We start from the raw sequence: 17,214 nt of genomic DNA, 5'->3' as shown, positions 1-17,214 counted from the left end.
TTCTAATTGGTACCAAAATATTTAAAATCACCGTGGAATGTATTGGGTGTCGCCTGGTTAAAGCATTAGCTTATATCGAGTACATTGGTTTTTGTTGTTGGTGTCCGGGCACCCCCTGACCAATTTGTTTTCCAAACAGTGTTCATCAATTATTCAGAAACCTTCACGTTTCATCTACCAGGCCATCTATTGGAGAGACTAATAAACACAGAAGCCATAGGGAGCTGTTCTGCAGGGTCCAGTTAGTCCTCATTTGTACTCTACTGAAGGCACTCTGGACCACAAACTGGTGCAATTTCTTTTAAGACCCTGCAAATTAATTAATCAAAATTTCACGATTCGCTTGCTCCACCATCTATTCTGGAAATGAATGCGATAAAATCAGCCTCCTTGCAAACCACCTCAGATGTTTACAATGGGTCAGGCTGAAACAAAGTGGCTGTTGATAAGTTCAGGACCCAGATAGCACACACCAAGACTGGAAAATAGCCAGGCAATGTTTTGTGAGACAGAATGGACTATGTGGGTTATTTCTGCGTTCCAGGGTGATCCTGGGGCAGCGTCCAATCTCGGATCAGATAGGTTTAGCAATTGGGAGCAGGATCTGATCGCACTTTATGCTAAATTCAGACCTGGGGGCTGAGTGACTAAATGAGTTGCCCACCAGATCGTTTCAAATCCGAGTACTGTTGGATGTAAGGGGCCAGAAATGAGAGCCATGCCAGAGCAAGGTGAGAAAGATTAATAACAACCAAAAGAACTGCGGATGCTGTGAATCAGAGACAAAAACAGAAATTGCTCGAAGAGCTCAAAGTCTGGCAGCATCTGCGGAGAGAAATTTAAGGTTTTGGGTCGACCTGCTGCGCTTTTCCAGCGATTTCTATTTTTGTGTCTGTGAGAGAGATTAATTATACATATTGAGGACTAGGGCAACGAAGGTGGGAATGAGACTGTGTTTCAGCAGATCAGTCCCGACAGAAATGACAAACAGTGGATCACAGGGGGGTTAAGATGGCATTTAGCAGGCTTGCCTTCATTGCTCAGACTTTTGAGTATAGGAGGTGGGACGTCATGTTGAGGTTGTACAGGACGTTGGTGAGGCCTTTCTTGGAGTATTGTGTGCAGTTCTGGTCTCCCTGTTATACAGTCATAGTCATAGAGTCATACAGTACAGAAACAGACCCTTCGGTCCAACCAATCCATGTTGACAATAATCCCAAACTAAACTAGTCCCACCCATCTGCTCCTGGCCTATATGCCTCCAAATCTTTCCTATTCGTGTGCTTATCCAAATGTCTTTTAAACAGAAGGATATTATTAAGTTGGAGAGGAGTCAAAAAAGATTTACCAGGATGTGGCCAGGAATGGAGGGTTTGGAGGTATAAAAATAGGCTGCATAGGCTGGGACTTCGTTCACTGGAGCATAGGACCTTGACGGGTTACCTTATAGAGTTTCATAAAATCATCAGAGGCATAGATAAAGTGAACAGCGAGGTCTATTCCCTGGGTTGGGGGAGTTGAAAACTAACGGGCATATTTTTAAAGTGAGAGGAGAAAGATTTAAGAAGGACACAAGGGGCAACCTTTTTTACACAGAGAGTGGTTCGTGTGTGGCAAGAACTGACAGGAAGTGGTACATGCGGGTACAATTACAACATTTAAAAGACATTTGGATAAGTGGGACTAGTTTAGTTTGGGAACATGGTCGATGTGGACTAGTTGGACCCAAGGGTCTGTTCCCGTGCTGTATGACTCTATAAATGCTTTGACAGTTGAGATTTTGAGAGTTAATAGGTGGGATTTTCAGTCCCAGGAACAGAATACACAGGCAACTGTGGTAGGAACACACAGAGAATGGTACAAGGAAGTGATTGGAGATGGCTTCATCTGTTATTGACGCACAAGCTAGATGGTGATCACCATTGAATGGTGATGGCGGGACAGTTTCTGTATTACTCCGTGATAAATAAACCACCAAGGTTTCACTTCAAGGAAATGCTTCTTTAAAACAATATAGAGAACCTGCAATACGACTTTGTGGCTCCCTCCAGCCTCTTTAACCCTTTTAAAGGGTGAAGGATTTACATCTTTCTATGGAAAGTACAGCACAACCCCTAATCTCCGGACTTCCCTAAACGGCGTTACAGCTAATGAAATATTTCTGAAGTACAGTCACTTCTGGAATACATGAAATGTGGCAAATTTTGCACAGCAAGATCCCACAAACAACACAATGGTAATGAGCAGTCAATCTGTTTATGTGACATTGACCCTGGAGTAAGCATTTTGAGGGTAAGTTCTTTCTCACCTTTCAACTGATGATGGTCTGTGAAGACTCACTTGTAGAAATGTTATCTCTTGATACTCAGTCCTATTCTCAGGTCCCTGACTCCATACATGGTATACTTCTGTATCTCTTTCAAGAAGTTAGTCAGTCAGTACATAAGAAGGACAGCTTTAGCCTTCACCACTCCACACAAATATGGAACTACCATGGGAAAAGTAAACCATTCTTATTAATTCATTCACGGATTGCAGGTGTCGCTGGCCAGGCCAGCATTTATTGCCCATCCGTAATTGCCCAGAGGGTAGTTATGAGTCAATGACATTGCTGTGGGTCTGGAGTCACATGTAGGCCAGACCAGGTAAGGATGGTAGTTTCCTTCCTTAAAGGATGTTAGTGAACCAGATGGGTTTTTTTCATGACAATCAGCAATGAATTCATGGTCATCATTAGACTCTTAATTTCAGATTTTTCTTGAATTCACATTCCACCATCTGCTGCGGCGGGATTCGAACCCAGGTCCCTAGATATTTACTCACCGATTCTCGTTAGGCAGAGGTTTTCGGATGGTAGATAGGCAAATGGAATCATTTCACAATCTTACTGAATGGAGGAGCAGGTTTGGCGGGCTGAATGGCCTATTTCTGTTTCTAATTTGCACCTTCATATGCTTTTAATAGCCATCGCAACATTTACTGAATTAAAAGAGTTGGAATACCTCACTACGGGAGAGAGAGAGTATAATCAAACAACAGTACTAAGATTGGCATTTTATCCAGCTGTACTTTGCACGGTGCCAAAAGCCAGGGGCAAAACATCTGTACCCCATTATCGGCATAGCAATACATCTGTTAACCAGCGTCCACAGTCTTCCTAGTGTTGATTCAATCCTCTGTTTTCCTATTTATACACATCTCCAACATAACCACATTACAGAGGAGTCACTGTTTTATCCTTTGCTTTTATAATCCCTTCCCCTTAATCCCTCCGTGCTGGTTCAAAGTCTCAAACCTGTCAGGCTGACAGTTACGAAGGTCGCTCGCTCGGAGGTTGCTTGTCCATGCACCGACTCCAACACAGCCAAGTCCTGAAACCACCCGTTAACTTTTACCAACTAAACTGTACTCACCCAGCGATGGGAGGTTACTCCAGTCAGTGAACTGGGGTGGGAAACAACAACGTAACACAGCCTGGGCCTGGGAGAGAGAGTATGTAACAGCGTACAGACTGGAATGAGGACATTGCAGTCACATAGTTGTGGGCTGAATTCTTGAGCCTATATCTCACTGTGTACTATTGAGAAATCAAAGTCAATGAGCCAGTCTCAAGTTGCAACTCATCATCAAGGTTGCAATTTTTTTTAAAAGAATAGAAAGCCCAGAGGTAGTCAATTTATTTTATTCACCTGTGGGACATGGTTGTTGCTGGCTGGGCCCAGTATTTATTGCCCGTCCCTAGTTGCCCCCTTTGAGAAGGTGGTGGTGAGTTGCCTTCTTGAAACACTGCAGTCCATGTGCTGTAGGTTGACCCACTATGCCCTTAGGGAGGGAATTGCAGGATTTTGACTCAGCCACACTGAAGGAACGGAGATATATTTCCAACTCAGGATGGTCAGTGGTTTGGAGGGGAACTTGCAGGGGGTGGTGTTCCCACGTATCTGCTGCCCTTGTCCTTCTAGATGGAAGTGGTCGTGGGTTTGGAAGGTGCTGCCTGAGGATCTTTGGTGAATTGCTGCAGTGCATCTTGTAGATAGTACACACTGCTGCTACTGAGCGTCGGTGGGGGAGGGAGTGGATGTTTGTGGATGTGGTGCCAATCAAGTGGGGGCTGCTTTGTCCTGGATGGTGTTCAAGCTTCTTGAGTGTTGTTGGGGCTGCACCCATCCAGGCAAGTGGGGAGTATTCCATCACACTCCTGAGTTGTGCCTTGTAGATGGTGGGACAGGCTTTGAAGAGTCAGGAGGGGAGTTACTTGCTGCAGGGTTCCCAGTCTCAGATGCCATCTTTGGTTTTAAAAACCTGAAGATCATGAATTAATAAAGCATACTGTACCCTGGACTTTAATAATCGGAGCATAGAGTAAAAGAGCAAGGAGGTGCTGTTGAACTTATAAGAAATCAGTTCAGCCTTAGTTGCAGAATTGTGTCCAGTTTTAGGTGGCTACACTTTCAGGAAGGATATGAACGTACTGGAAAAGCTGTAGGAATTTCCCACTCAGGAAAGAAACAACGCTGAGCCAGTACAAATAGAAAGTAAAACGAAGAACTGCTCATGTAGCAAATCTGAAACAAACAAACACCTCCTGGAGAAACTCAGCAGGTCTGGCTGCATCAGGGGAGAGAGAAACAAAGTTAATGTTTCAAGTCCAGTGACCATCTGAACTCCGTTTCTATCTCCACAGATGCTACCAGACCTGCTGAGTTTCTCCAGCAATTTCTGTTTCTCGTCTGTTTCAGATTTGAAGTAATTGGCAAAAGAACCAAAATTGACATGTGAAATATGTCCCATTGAGTGACAGGTTAAAGGCACTGCTATGAGAGTGTGGCGGGGACCGGATCAAACAATGTATTTCAAAAATGCTAGCTGAAAAGGAAGAATGTGGGGAACAAGAATGCAGGAGAATGGCATTTAGGGGAATGTGCATTCAGGGAGCTGGTAGAGGTAAGATGGGCTGAATGACCTCTTTCTGCACAGTAGGAATTCTGTGATTCTGTGAAAGGAATGGAAAACCTGTGAAGGGAATTCTGTCCATTCTGAGGTCCCTACAAAGGAGGAGGTCAAACTACGAGACTGGGTGACGAGTCACAGGTTTAGAACACTAGGAGGGACAACCATGTGGATTTCAGATTAGTCATGTCGGGTAACAGGGCAAGACAAAGCAAGCTGGGAGGATTTTTGTGTGCAATGGAGGTACTGGCACACTCCTGTTGGGCAGTGGCTTGTTTTCTGTGCTGTAATTTCTTCACAATTCAGGGACTAAGTTAATTGGAATACTTCCAGCATTGAAACTGACTAAACTGGAGCAAGGCAGTGCGAGGGTGAACATGGAGAAAAAGGCAAAGATAGAGGTTTGAAGTCAAAGCTAATTTCTGCACCAGGTCAGGGAGAGCTAGGTAGGAGGTTGAAAAGATTTTTTAAAAAAAAGACTTGTATTTGTATGGAACTTTTCACAATCTCAGGACATGCCAAAGAGCTTTCCATCCAATGGAGTCCTTTTGCTGTGGGCTAACCGTTGGAAAATGCAGCAGCTAAACTGTATACAGCAAGCTCCCACAGGCAGCACGGTCATAATGTCTAAAGAAGGGTCCCGACCCAAAACGTCAGCTTTCCTGCTCCTCTGATGCTGCCTGTCCTGCTGTGTTCCTCCAGCTCCACACTGTGTTATCTCAGGCTCCAGCATCGGTAGCTCTTACTATCTCTGAGACGGTCATAATGCTGCAGAAGTCAGCACTCTGCAAGAACGTAACATTCAGGGCCACACTCAGTTCCAAGAAGTTGTTGTATCCAGCTTTTCCAAAATATTAGTTCCATCCAATTCAGCCTAAAAATAGGGCCAGGGCCTACTTGCAAGGCTTGTCAACAGAGCTACTGAATAATTGCGCTGTCCATTTTAGCAGTTGGATAGCAGTCAGACAGAAGGTCATTTAGCCTGGAGCTGTTAGTCATTGAGGGATGTAGGAGAAAGCAGAGGAGGCCTATCCTTAAAAGGTGCTGCTGTGGCAGGCCTAAAGCCATTAGGGCTCTGGAGAACGCCAGGGAGCCACGAGGTGCGGCTCATTGCTGGGGTCAGAGTTCAGGAAAGGAGCAGCTTGTACACAAACTGCAACTATTTTAACTCAACTTAACAGTTCACAGCCATTCTCTGGTCCATTTCCCAGGGCAATGTTTTGACCGATCAACAGCTCTGGTTTAAGATACAAAGCTTGGCAGTTAACTACCAGCCATCATTAACTGGTGCATTTTCCATGCCAAAACCTCTACAAATCAAATAAAGCAAAGAACTACAGATGCTGGAGATTGCAAACAAAAACAGAAATTGCTGGACAAACTCAGCAGGTCTGGCAGTATCTGTAGGGAGAGGAACAGCGTTAATGTTTCAAGTCCAGTGACTCTTCTTCTGCATTGACAGCACCTGGGAAAGAAGTGGCATATACGTTGATGGCAGAGGCTGGGAGGGAAAGGCAGTGAGCAGATAGGGAAAGGCAGAGCCAAAGAAAGAGAGGAATGGGGGGATAAGTTATTCAGACAAAGGGATTGTTCATAATCAGCCAGGGAAGAAAAGTTGGAGAGATGATAATGGGGTCCATGAGTAGGTGAATGTAACCCAAGTCAGGGGAGGACTTGGGGTGTGGTGGTGGGTAAAGGACATGGAAGGAGGTGTTCAGGCCCTAAAATTATTGAACGCGATACTCAATCCTGTGGGCTGGAGGGTCTTCCAGCCTGCTCTGAGTTTCACTGGAGCACTGCAGCAAGCCCGAGACAGAGATGTGGGCCAGGGAACAGGGTGGGACGTTGAAGTGGTGGGTAACAGGTAGCTCAGCATCATTTTTACAGACAGAACATTAAGTGTTCGACAAAGCAGCCACCCAGCCTGTGTTTCGTCTCCCCAGTGTAGAGACGACACTGTGAGCACCTCTACCAATCAGCACTTTCCTCTCACACTGTATAAGTATTGTTTTCCCTTTCCTTTGGGATTTCTTGCAAATTGTCCTGATGGGTGCAAGATGAAAAGCTCCATCAAAACGTGCCTTTTTTTCGGTAATAATCTACCAGAAAACATTGCAGTTTGTCAGAGGTTACTGTGTGCAATTTCCCTGCCATATTTCCCACATGACAATAGAGTCTTACAGTTCAAAAAATAGCGTTTAATTGGTCGTAAAGGGCTTTGGGACATTATAAGACGATAAAAGCAGTTATATAAATCAACATCTTTCTTTCAGGATTGGTCTCAAAGGAAGACGACAGGAAGACTTCCCACAAGAAACACCAACAAGCTGCAGGACTGCGAGAGTGCTGTGTTTTTAGCCGGTATGACAATGTTAAACTCAGATTCCAGTTCGTTTTGAAGAGGGGGCAGAGGGCTCAAAACATTAACTCTGTTTCTCCCTCTACAGATCATGCCAGACCTGCCGATCTCATAGAGTCATAGAGCTGTAACAGCACAGAAACAGACCCTTCGGTCCAAACTGTCCATGCCAACCAGATGTCCTAAATTAATCTAGTCTGATTTGTGAGCATTTTGCCCTTATCCCCCTAAACCCTTCCTATCCATATACCCATCTAGATGCCTTTTAAATGTTGTCATTGTACCAGCCTCCACCACTTCCTCTGGCAGCTCATTCTATACACGCACCACCCCCTGTGTGAAAAAGTTGCCCCTCAGGTCCCTTTTAAATCTTTCCCCTCTCATCTTAAAATACATATTTTTTCCCACCTTTTTTTGATAAGCGACAGTTTTTTCCAGCACTCTTCTGTTTTTGTTTGTTTCAGGGTACCACTTATTTGCCTGTTCTCATTTAGAAGGATGTAAAAGATTTTGGAGTAGATTTGTAGATTTGTAAAAGAGGCATAACATCGTTCTAGCAAGAACTGGGAGTTCTCTCCATATTCAACTTTGCCTCTTCCAAACAACGTCCCAAAAAGCAGACTGCCCTCAACCTCCTCACGTTCAAACACAGTGACAGCATGAACAAGGGTTGGGGGGGGGTTAATGGCATAGTGATATTATCATTGGACTGTTAACACAGAGACCCAGGTAATATTCTGGAGACCTGGGTTCAAAACCCACCACAGCAGATGGTGGGATTTGAATTCAATAAAAATTTGGACCTAAGAGTCTAATGATGACCATTGCCAATTGTCAGGAAAAACCCATCTGGTTCACTACTGTCCTTTAAGGAAGAAAACTGCCATCCTCACCTGGTCTGGCCTATATGTGACTCCAGACCCACAGCAATAGGGTTGAATTTTAACTGCCTTCTGGAGCAATTAGGGATGGGCAATAAATGCTGCCCAGCCAGCAATGCCCACATCCCTGTGAATGAATTTTTAAAAATCACTGATCAGAAAACCCAGACCATTAGAGAGTTCTTACTTGTTTTCACATAAAACAGCTGCCAGCATTGGCAAAATTAAAAATCACTGCACAACAAGGACTTGCTGGATGGGCAGCACTTTGAGGTATATCCAAGAAGGACTATATAAACATATTTACTTCTTTTTGCTACAGGTATAGCTTAACGTCAGATCCACAGAAAATGGTTTACGTTGAGTTAGAACTTATAGAGGTAAAACGCAAGCTTTTGCAACTCGTAGAAGAACACAAAAGAGGTTTGTTCATTCCAGGAGAATAGCTAATTGATTCATTGAACTTGGTGTTCACGAGCGAGGGATGTTACTGCTGAGAAACTGGTTACATTGAACATGTATAGGACACTACTCTGGCCTTAACTAGACAATTACATCGAGAGAGAGAGAGAGAGAAATCATTCTCAGGAATTGTTTCAGGGTTGGCAAGTTTTCCTAGTTTGGTTTAGAAGATGAATTATCTGGGGAATGGTTTCCGTAGCAAAGTGAAGGCTGAGACAAGAGCTGACTGAACTGTTCAAAATCACAAGAGATCTGGACAGGGTAAATAGGCAGAAAATGTTCTCATTCATGGAAGAATTGAAAACGAGGGGGATACAGATTTAAAGTAATTAGTAAAAGAAGTTACACAGGGGGAAAAAAGCTTTTCACACCGTGAGTGGTTAGGGTTGGGAATGTGCTGCCAGACAGTGTAATGGAGCCACCTTTAATTGTGGCATTCAAAGTGGGATTAGATACTTATTTATAATTAAAGGATGTACAGCGTTAGGGGGAAAATGGTGCTGGGAGGAATGCTCATCCGAGGAGCTGGTACTGAGATAATGGGCTGAGCAGATCCCGTTAGCAGCTTGCCGGTTCTGTGATTCTGAATAAGTTACATTCCTATCCATCCACACCGACCACTATTTCACTGGGATGAGTCCCAGAACACAGCAATTTTGTTTGATTAAAATATTTGGAGCTCATGAGGGAAATTTTCTGTTTATCGAGTCACACAGCACAGGAACAGGCCCTTCGATCCAACTCGTCCATGCTGACCAGGTTCCCAAACTAAACTAGTCCTATTTGCCTGCATTTGGCCCATATCCCTCTAAACCTTTCCTATTTCCATACCTGCCCAAATATCTTTTAAATGTTGTAACTGGATCTGCTTTCTATCACTTCTTCTGGCAGCTTGTCCTACCCTCTGTGTGAAAAAGTTGCCCCTCGGGTCCCTTTTAAATCTTTCCCCTCTTACCTTAAATCTATGCCCCTCTAGTTTTGAACTCCCTTACCCTTCGCTTTCTTCTCTCACCTTAAATCTACATCCCTCATGATTTTATAAACCTCAATAAGGTCACCCCTCAATCTCCTACACTCCAGTGGAAAAAGTCCCTGCTCCTTCTTCTAACTCAAAACTCTCCAGTCCCAGCAACATCCAGGTATATTTTTTCTGTACCCATTCCAATTTAATAATACCCTTCCTACAGCAGGGTGACCAGAACAGTACACAGTACTCCAAACAATTGTTTAACTTTCCAGTGTTCAGTCTCAAATCGTGAATTTGTGTAACTTGCAAGTGGTTCAGGAGCAACATCAGAAATAGTTGAGAAACTCAGTCGCTCTGGCAACATCTGTGGGGAGAGAAAAACCCCCGAGTTCATGTTTCGGGACCCTTTTTTCAGAGTTCCAGCATCCACAGTTCTTTGGTGATTTTTTTTTAAATTGTTCAGCGATTCAGGAGTGCTGGCTGCATTCTGAATAACCAGTTCCCAGGTCAAGCAGGGCCAGAGCCCGAATGAAGACTTTGTTCAAAAACAAGCAGGGGTTTTGGTTTTGCGACGAGAGTGCGTTTCATTTCGGCTTTCCTCTGCCCTCCCCAAATCACACCTGACTCCCTGCCCCCCCACCTCCCCCCAACTTTGAATCTGGCAAAAGAGTTGCAGGGAGAGGCAGACACATTCTAGAATGACAGAGCTGGCAGAATGTAAAGGGCAGGAGGTCTCCTTCTCGTGTGAGCTTTCAAGTCTGAACAGTTCACTCAGCGGGCACCAGTTACGGGCTGATCTGCATGAGAGTTTCTAACACATTTTATACCCCAGGGTCCGTCAGTACATTGAGTGATATGATAGAGTCCAGGGACCTTTGAGCAGGAATGTGCTTATGCGACATACATTGATCTTCCCACATTGGCCTTAACCCTCACCCTGTGCTGTGTGTTTATATTCTCTACTCTTTAAAGGAGGAAAGATCAAACTGCCGAGCTTTCACTAATTGGAAACAGCTTTAGATAATCACGTTACCAAAGATCGGATGTAGGAAATTTGAAAACAAGGCTCCTTGCATCAGATGCTTTCCACTTCCCCTTTGCAGCCCTTCACAAGGACAAGGAAGAAATGGGTGTGGAGGTGGTGAGGGAAAATAAAGAAAGTTTAACAAAATAAATCAGCCTACTATAGCCCATGGACAATTCGACCGAAGGGTCTGTTTCTGTGCTGTGTGACTCTATGAGAATATCAGTTAACCCCCTGCACACAGCCCGCCCCCCCGCCCCAAAGAGCTGATCTCAGTCAAAATGACAATAACAGATACAAGTGTTCGCCCTAGAGTTTAAGAGAATGAAACAGTGTCCTGGACCTCTCACTGCAGTTATAAAAGGGCCATCAATGGACTTTGGGGGAAGCGTCTGTGAATGACTCCCACAGCAGATCACTTCCTGCATCAGCTGAGCTCAGTAAACGCTGCTGCTTTTGAGAGGAGGAAAGGTGGGAGAGAAAACAACAAGTGACACACAGCTCTTTAGCTTTTTGTTTGCTCACTTGTAAAAATGGGAATTTCCTGAGCCTGACTTTCCCCTGTGTATGCTGACATCTCATGCCATTTATTCCACTCTATCTCCTCATTGAAGTGAGTTAGTACAGCCTTTAGTCTTTCCATCACTGAAAAATTATACAAGCTTCTCATGTCACCAGACTCAGATGTTGCAAAGGTCTTCCAACAGCGTTCTCAAGCCACATGCCCCAGGTACTTCAACCCACCCACAGCTCTGCTACAAATACCCTATCCTATACCGATCCCAGTCTCCCCATGACCCTGCACTGGTACCATCTTCCCACGCACGAATAATGCACATCACACTAGCTTTCCGATCCCTCCAATGTCGCCCTCAATCTCCAGCAGCTCCCTCATGCCCCCCTCCCCTTGCTCACGTTTTTCTAAACAGCAAGGAAACCTTCCTTGGTGCATCTGTGATGCTGCCACCCACCATAACCACAGCAACAATTTTCTCTGCTTTTTAGCTAGTATGGAATGCTCACATTGACAGGAGCAGGAGGCAGATACTGAAAGCATCGAAGCAATGACCTTTAAAAGGCTTCTATAATTTGGAACCTTCAGGGTCTCAAAGCATACAGCTGGTTTCAGATCTCCAGCATTAATGACCCCATCCAACAGTGGGCCAGGCAGGTGACAAGTACCTGAAGACACTTCTGTACCTTTTCACAAGAGGGTCTATCTGTCAGTGTGACCTTCCCTTAAAGGGGCCATGTCGCACACACATTAACAAACACTGCTTCAATATAGATTGCAGTGGACAGACATGATTTAGTGTGTCAGTGTTTACATGAAGGCTTTCTTTCAGTCATTCCTGGGAATGTGGCCAGACCAACATTTATTGCCCACCCCAAAATGTCCAGAGGGCAGTTAAGAGACAATCACATCACTGTGGGCCTGGAGTCACATGTAGTCCAGGTGAGGAAGGCAGATTTCCCCTCCCTGATTAGTGAACCAGATGGGCTTTTCCCCCAACGATCACCAACAGTTTCATGGTCATCATTAATTCTCTATTTCCAAACTGCTATTGAATTCAAATCGCATCTTCTGCTGTGGTGTGACTCAAACCCAGGTCCGCAGAATATTACCCGGGCCCCTGGATTTACTGGCTAGTGATAATACCACTAGGCCATCACCTCCCCACCCACCTTGAATATTCAAGAATGCATTCAATTCAGATACATGTACTGGCTCATAACAGCATTAGTGGAAACAGAGACAATCACCAATTTCAAACACAACTGGAAGGATACTTGAAGGATACATTATGGGGATATAGATAGGGAGGAGGACTGACTGGATTGCTCTGTGGAGGGATAACACAGACTATATGGGCCTAATGGCCTCATCCTGTGGCATAATGAATATCTCAATTCTATTTAATCAGTCAGGCAATTGAGAGTTAAGGAGGAAAAGGCAGCAAAGTAGATTTGAGGATTATTACAACAGCCATAATCTCATTGAACAGCAGAACAGACTCAATTTGCTGAATGGCCTATTCCAGCTCCTACTGCCTGGTGTTCTTATTACCAAGGTCACATGAGAATGCTGCACTAACATCATTTCCTTTCTCTTATTCAGCCCCTTTCTCACTCTCTCTTGTCTCACGGTTCTCTTTTTCTAAGAGATATGGACCTTAGAGCAGCAAATGGAACTGGGATACGTCAGTCAGAATCTACTTAAACAGCAGAGGAGCTGAATGGCCTCCTCCTGCTCCTACATTCCTACAATTTTTCTTCAGCCTTCAAAATCTGTGTAGCTGTGGAATCTTTAACTTTTTAAAATTTTTTTGGTGACAGGATTGAAAACTCTGATGGTAGGCTATCCCAGAATCCACAGGTGCGGAGGTTTGCATGACACTAGAACTCAACATTATCGATTTAATGTTGGGGCTTTAGTCCCATTCTATTGTGAAAGCGAGCAAGACAATTGCTGGCAAATTCGGAAACAAGAGATGGAAGCGTGCCATTGAACTTCAAAGTTTCCCTTTATAAAAAGCATGGAGCAAGTCACATGCTGCTTGAAAAATATTGGGGCACTTGGCTTTTGAATATTTGCCCTCGAAAACAATCCTCAATTTCTAGAATGTTGATTTGTTTTGGGGGGACTGGACTGAACTGAAGATTCCTTGGTTTTAGTCAGTCATGGCAGCGAAAGGGAAGTGGGACCTAAACATACTAGCACAAGGGGTTTCCCTCCAAGGTGAGAACACACAGGGTCCACTTTGTAAAGGATAAGATCCATTAACTTTTACATTAATGAGTTTTGTTAATGCACGAGAACTGGGGTCATGTTGATTATTTACATTTGTGTAAAACATGGTGGGAAACTGAGATTGACAAAGTCAGAATAACCCCAGTAACGTGTGCTCTCAACACTCAGATAACCTTCTTAATGTCACATTATAAAATGCAGAAAGGGTGTTAAGAGATATGAGTTTCATTTTGCAATTGGAACTGAGATGATGAACAGCCATTAAATAATGGAACATGCTGAGGGAACTGAATAGTTTCCTGGAATATTGCACAGCATTCTATAGCAAGTAGGGTTTCATCATCGAGAGCAGGTTCCACATTGTTTGAAGTGGTTTATCAATCTCTCATGCTGTAATATCGAAAGACAGGGGCATTCCAGGAACCCTGTCAGTCAGTGATTTGAGTCAAGAATAATTATGACAATGCAGCGGTACATGCCAATGATCTGCGCTGTGTTGCTAATTTATTAATCGTACAAATTCCAGAGACAGGGCAAAGACGAAAATGTGAAAGGAAAGCCTGAAATACATCCTACACTGAAGTAAAGCTGACATTTTGGGTTGTCTTCTGTGAGCAATACACTTCCCCCTTAGGTCTTCAGTGACTTTGCTTCCAGGGTCACGATAGCTGCCCAGTTCGATCTGAATCAAGCATCTAATTGCAGTGTATCACGGTATTCAGTGTGTGCCTAAAGGGCTTCGTGGATGAGAAGAAAGCACCATCTTCGTAACTGCTGCAGACATGGAATGAGCAAAAATAAAAGCCATTCGCTTCCACTCCAATAGCATATTCCAGATGTTGATCCTTTCTGGCCAAATGCTTTTTTTTTGTCCCATCAGGGTCAAAGAAAAGTGCCCATGGAGAAAGAGACCAAGAGCAGTTAATGGGAATCGTTAATATAACACACGGCAATGAGACCAAGCCTGAGAGATCAGCAAGGAACATTCCAGAGTAATCTATCACAGTCAATCAAATCACAAGGCCCAAAATAGCAACACCTTAATGTGAGCCCAGATGATTACCACAGGCTCATGTTTAATAACATCGCAAGCTTTGCCATAGCGACACTAATGGTTACTTCCAACCTTCTGAATTCAGGCACGTCAGAGCGAAGGGATTCAGAGGGGACGAGATAGAGAATTTGTTTCACCGGGGATGGTAGGAACCTGGAACCCACTGCCTGTGAGGGCGGTAGAGGCAGAACAAAAACAGAAATTGCTGGAGAAGCACAGCAGCATCCATGGAGAGAAATCAGAGTTAACATTTTGGGTCGAGTGACCCTTCCTCATGAAACGTTGAATCTGATTTCTCACCACAGATGCTGCCAGACCTGCTGAGCTTTTCCAGCAATTGTTGTTTTTGTTTCTGATTTCCAGCATCCGTAGTTCTTTCGGTTATTTTTTGGTTGAGGGAGAAACCGTCATCACACTGAAAATGTATTCTGATATGCACTTGCAATGACAAGACATACAAGGCTATGGGTCAAGTGCTAGGAAATGGGATTAGAATAGTTAGGGGGTTGTTTTTGACTGACACAGACTCAATGGGCGGAAGGGTCTTTTTCTGTGCTAGAGACCTCTGTTTCTGTGACAGTTTTTTGTGTTGGTAAGATGGACCGTCAGTCAGATTAAGGAGTGTTAAGCACAGAGAAGAGGCTATTTCTTGGAATGTAAGGGGCAGTACTACGAAAGCTTGCGATTTCAAATAAACCTGTTGGACTATAACCTGGCGTCGTGTGATTTATGACCTTGGAAAGCAGTCATCTGGGATTCCCACTCACTGGCCCCTGCTGACACACAATGGCCCCCCCACCAAAACACATTGACCCTGGTGCATCCTGGAAACTATGGCTTGATCAGCAGCAATGGCCTTTTGAGAGAACAAGGCCTGGGAAAACATGTGTGGGAGTTCCTTTACTATCTGCTCGAAGTTGTTCAATGTAAACACAAAGAAATGCCCTTTATTTTTTCAGCAAAACTGACTAACAGACCATTAAAACAAACCAGAAGAACACATGTTTCTTCACTCTCCAGCACCACTCCCCCCACTATCCCCCACCTCTCCATTAGGAAAATAAACACAGTTGCTGCCGTGAATAAAACATTTGTTTTTCCTAAATATTTTCAGAAGCTTCCCCATCATTGTGAAAGGGACACTCGGGGGACATCGCCGTGTGAAGTTGTGGACAGGAATTTTTACTGCTGTCTTTACAGAGATGTGTTAAGGAAAGTTCGGTGTGAGACTAACCAAACACACACTGAGCACTGTTAATCCAACCTTACAGCACCTTCGCCACTGGGGACCCTGAGCATGCCAACATCATTAGGAGGTGACTGCCTACAAAGGAGTCCCTGAACAAATGATGAACCCATCACCAGCGCAGGGCACCTTTACAACCCATCTCCATTCACCTACAGATGTTACCCAGTTACCAGAAACGGTCCAATAGATAGTGGGGTCTAATCAAATGTGTAATTATCTCCATGGAAACCTGGTACTAATTCTATTTCCTAATGACTTAATTGTTCACTTTAAAGAATCTCACAATTATTACGGTGCAGGGGATGGCCATTTAGCCCATCATGCCAGCACTGACTGTTGCCTTTTTTCCCCACCATCCCTCGCACCGTTCCTATCCAGATGACCATCCAATGCTCTCTTTAATCGAACCTGCCTCTCCCATATTCCCAGGCAGTGCATTCCATACCCGACCAACACACTGAGTTGTCTCTACATTGCACATTACTTTAAATCTATGACCCTTTCATTCTTGTGCCTTTCACAAGCTGGAACAGCTTCTCCCCATCTACTCAGTCCAGCCCGTTCACAATTTTGAAGCCTCTATAAAATCTCCTCTCAGCCTTCTTCGTTCAGTCTCAACTTCTTCAACCCATCCTCATCATTGAAGTTTCTCATTCCTGGAACCATTCGCGTAAATCGCTTCTGCACTCTCTCTCCAACGCATTCACATCTTTCCCATAGTGTGGCACCCACACACCGGATACAATACTCTGGCTGAGGTCAATCAAGTGTCCTATGTGAGTTCAACACCACTTCCTTGTTGCTGTACTCTACGTTCCTAATAAAAATGCCAAGGGCAGTATATGCTTTATCAACTGCTCTCTCCACCTGTTCTCCACCTTCCATTCGGACCACCGTGTCTGCACCAGTTCTATCTGCCAATCTTCTATTTTTTTCCCCAAGTCTCTTCCCACCATTTCATAACCATCCAATGCCCCTCTTCAATGTCTTGATTGAACCTGTCTCCATCACATTTCCAGGCAGTGCTTTCCAAACCCTAATTACTGGCCGGGTGTAAAAGGTTTTCCTCACACTACTCTTGCTTCACCTGCACATCACTTTAAATAAAATGTAGAGAGTCGTGGGATACCTGGCAGAAAACTAAAAGCTGCTAAAACTTGAGGGTCTTGCAAAATGCCTTTGAGACTGAGGGTCAGGTAAAAAGATACACTGGAGAGAAGCCATGACAGGGGAAGGATCAGAGGCAACCAACCAATTAACCAAAACACGATGGTGTTGGGGAGTTGGAAGATTAAGAGGAACCGCTATGGAACAATAATGTGCAGATGGAGGGATGTACGATAAGATAGGCAGCTGGCGAAGTGAATTAGGTGAAAATAGGTGAGGAAGAGAATGTCACACTGAGCCAAAATACAAATATACCAATTGAACAAAGCTCACAAGAGTTTCCTCCTGGGCTTTCTGACCAGGGGACTTCCCCTGTGTATATAACTTTTGCTGAATTAACTTACGTTGA

The 17,214-nt window shown here is 44.2% G+C and overlaps 1 protein-coding gene across 2 annotated transcripts in view; it reads right to left on the bottom strand.

The window, feature by feature from the left end:
* lzts2a (leucine zipper, putative tumor suppressor 2a) overlaps positions 1 to 17,214 on the bottom strand; it is a 179,309-nt gene that overhangs the window by 58,979 nt on the left and 103,116 nt on the right. Inside the window, exon 1 of one of the 2 annotated variants that reach the window (XM_048609088.1) lies at positions 3,296 to 3,389. The exons of the other annotated variant lie outside the window; for it this stretch is intronic. The gene's annotated coding sequence lies outside the window, so the exon portion shown is untranslated. Of the gene's footprint in view, positions 1 to 3,295; positions 3,390 to 17,214 lie in introns of those variants that run through there. 2 annotated transcript variants of the gene reach the window in all.

Source organism: Rhincodon typus, chromosome 20, assembly GCF_021869965.1.
Source record: "Rhincodon typus isolate 14 chromosome 20, sRhiTyp1.1, whole genome shotgun sequence".
Classification (NCBI taxonomy): Eukaryota; Metazoa; Chordata; class Chondrichthyes; order Orectolobiformes; family Rhincodontidae; genus Rhincodon; species Rhincodon typus.
Note: the sequence above shows the minus strand (reverse complement) of the source record. Positions and strands in the feature narration are given on the sequence as shown.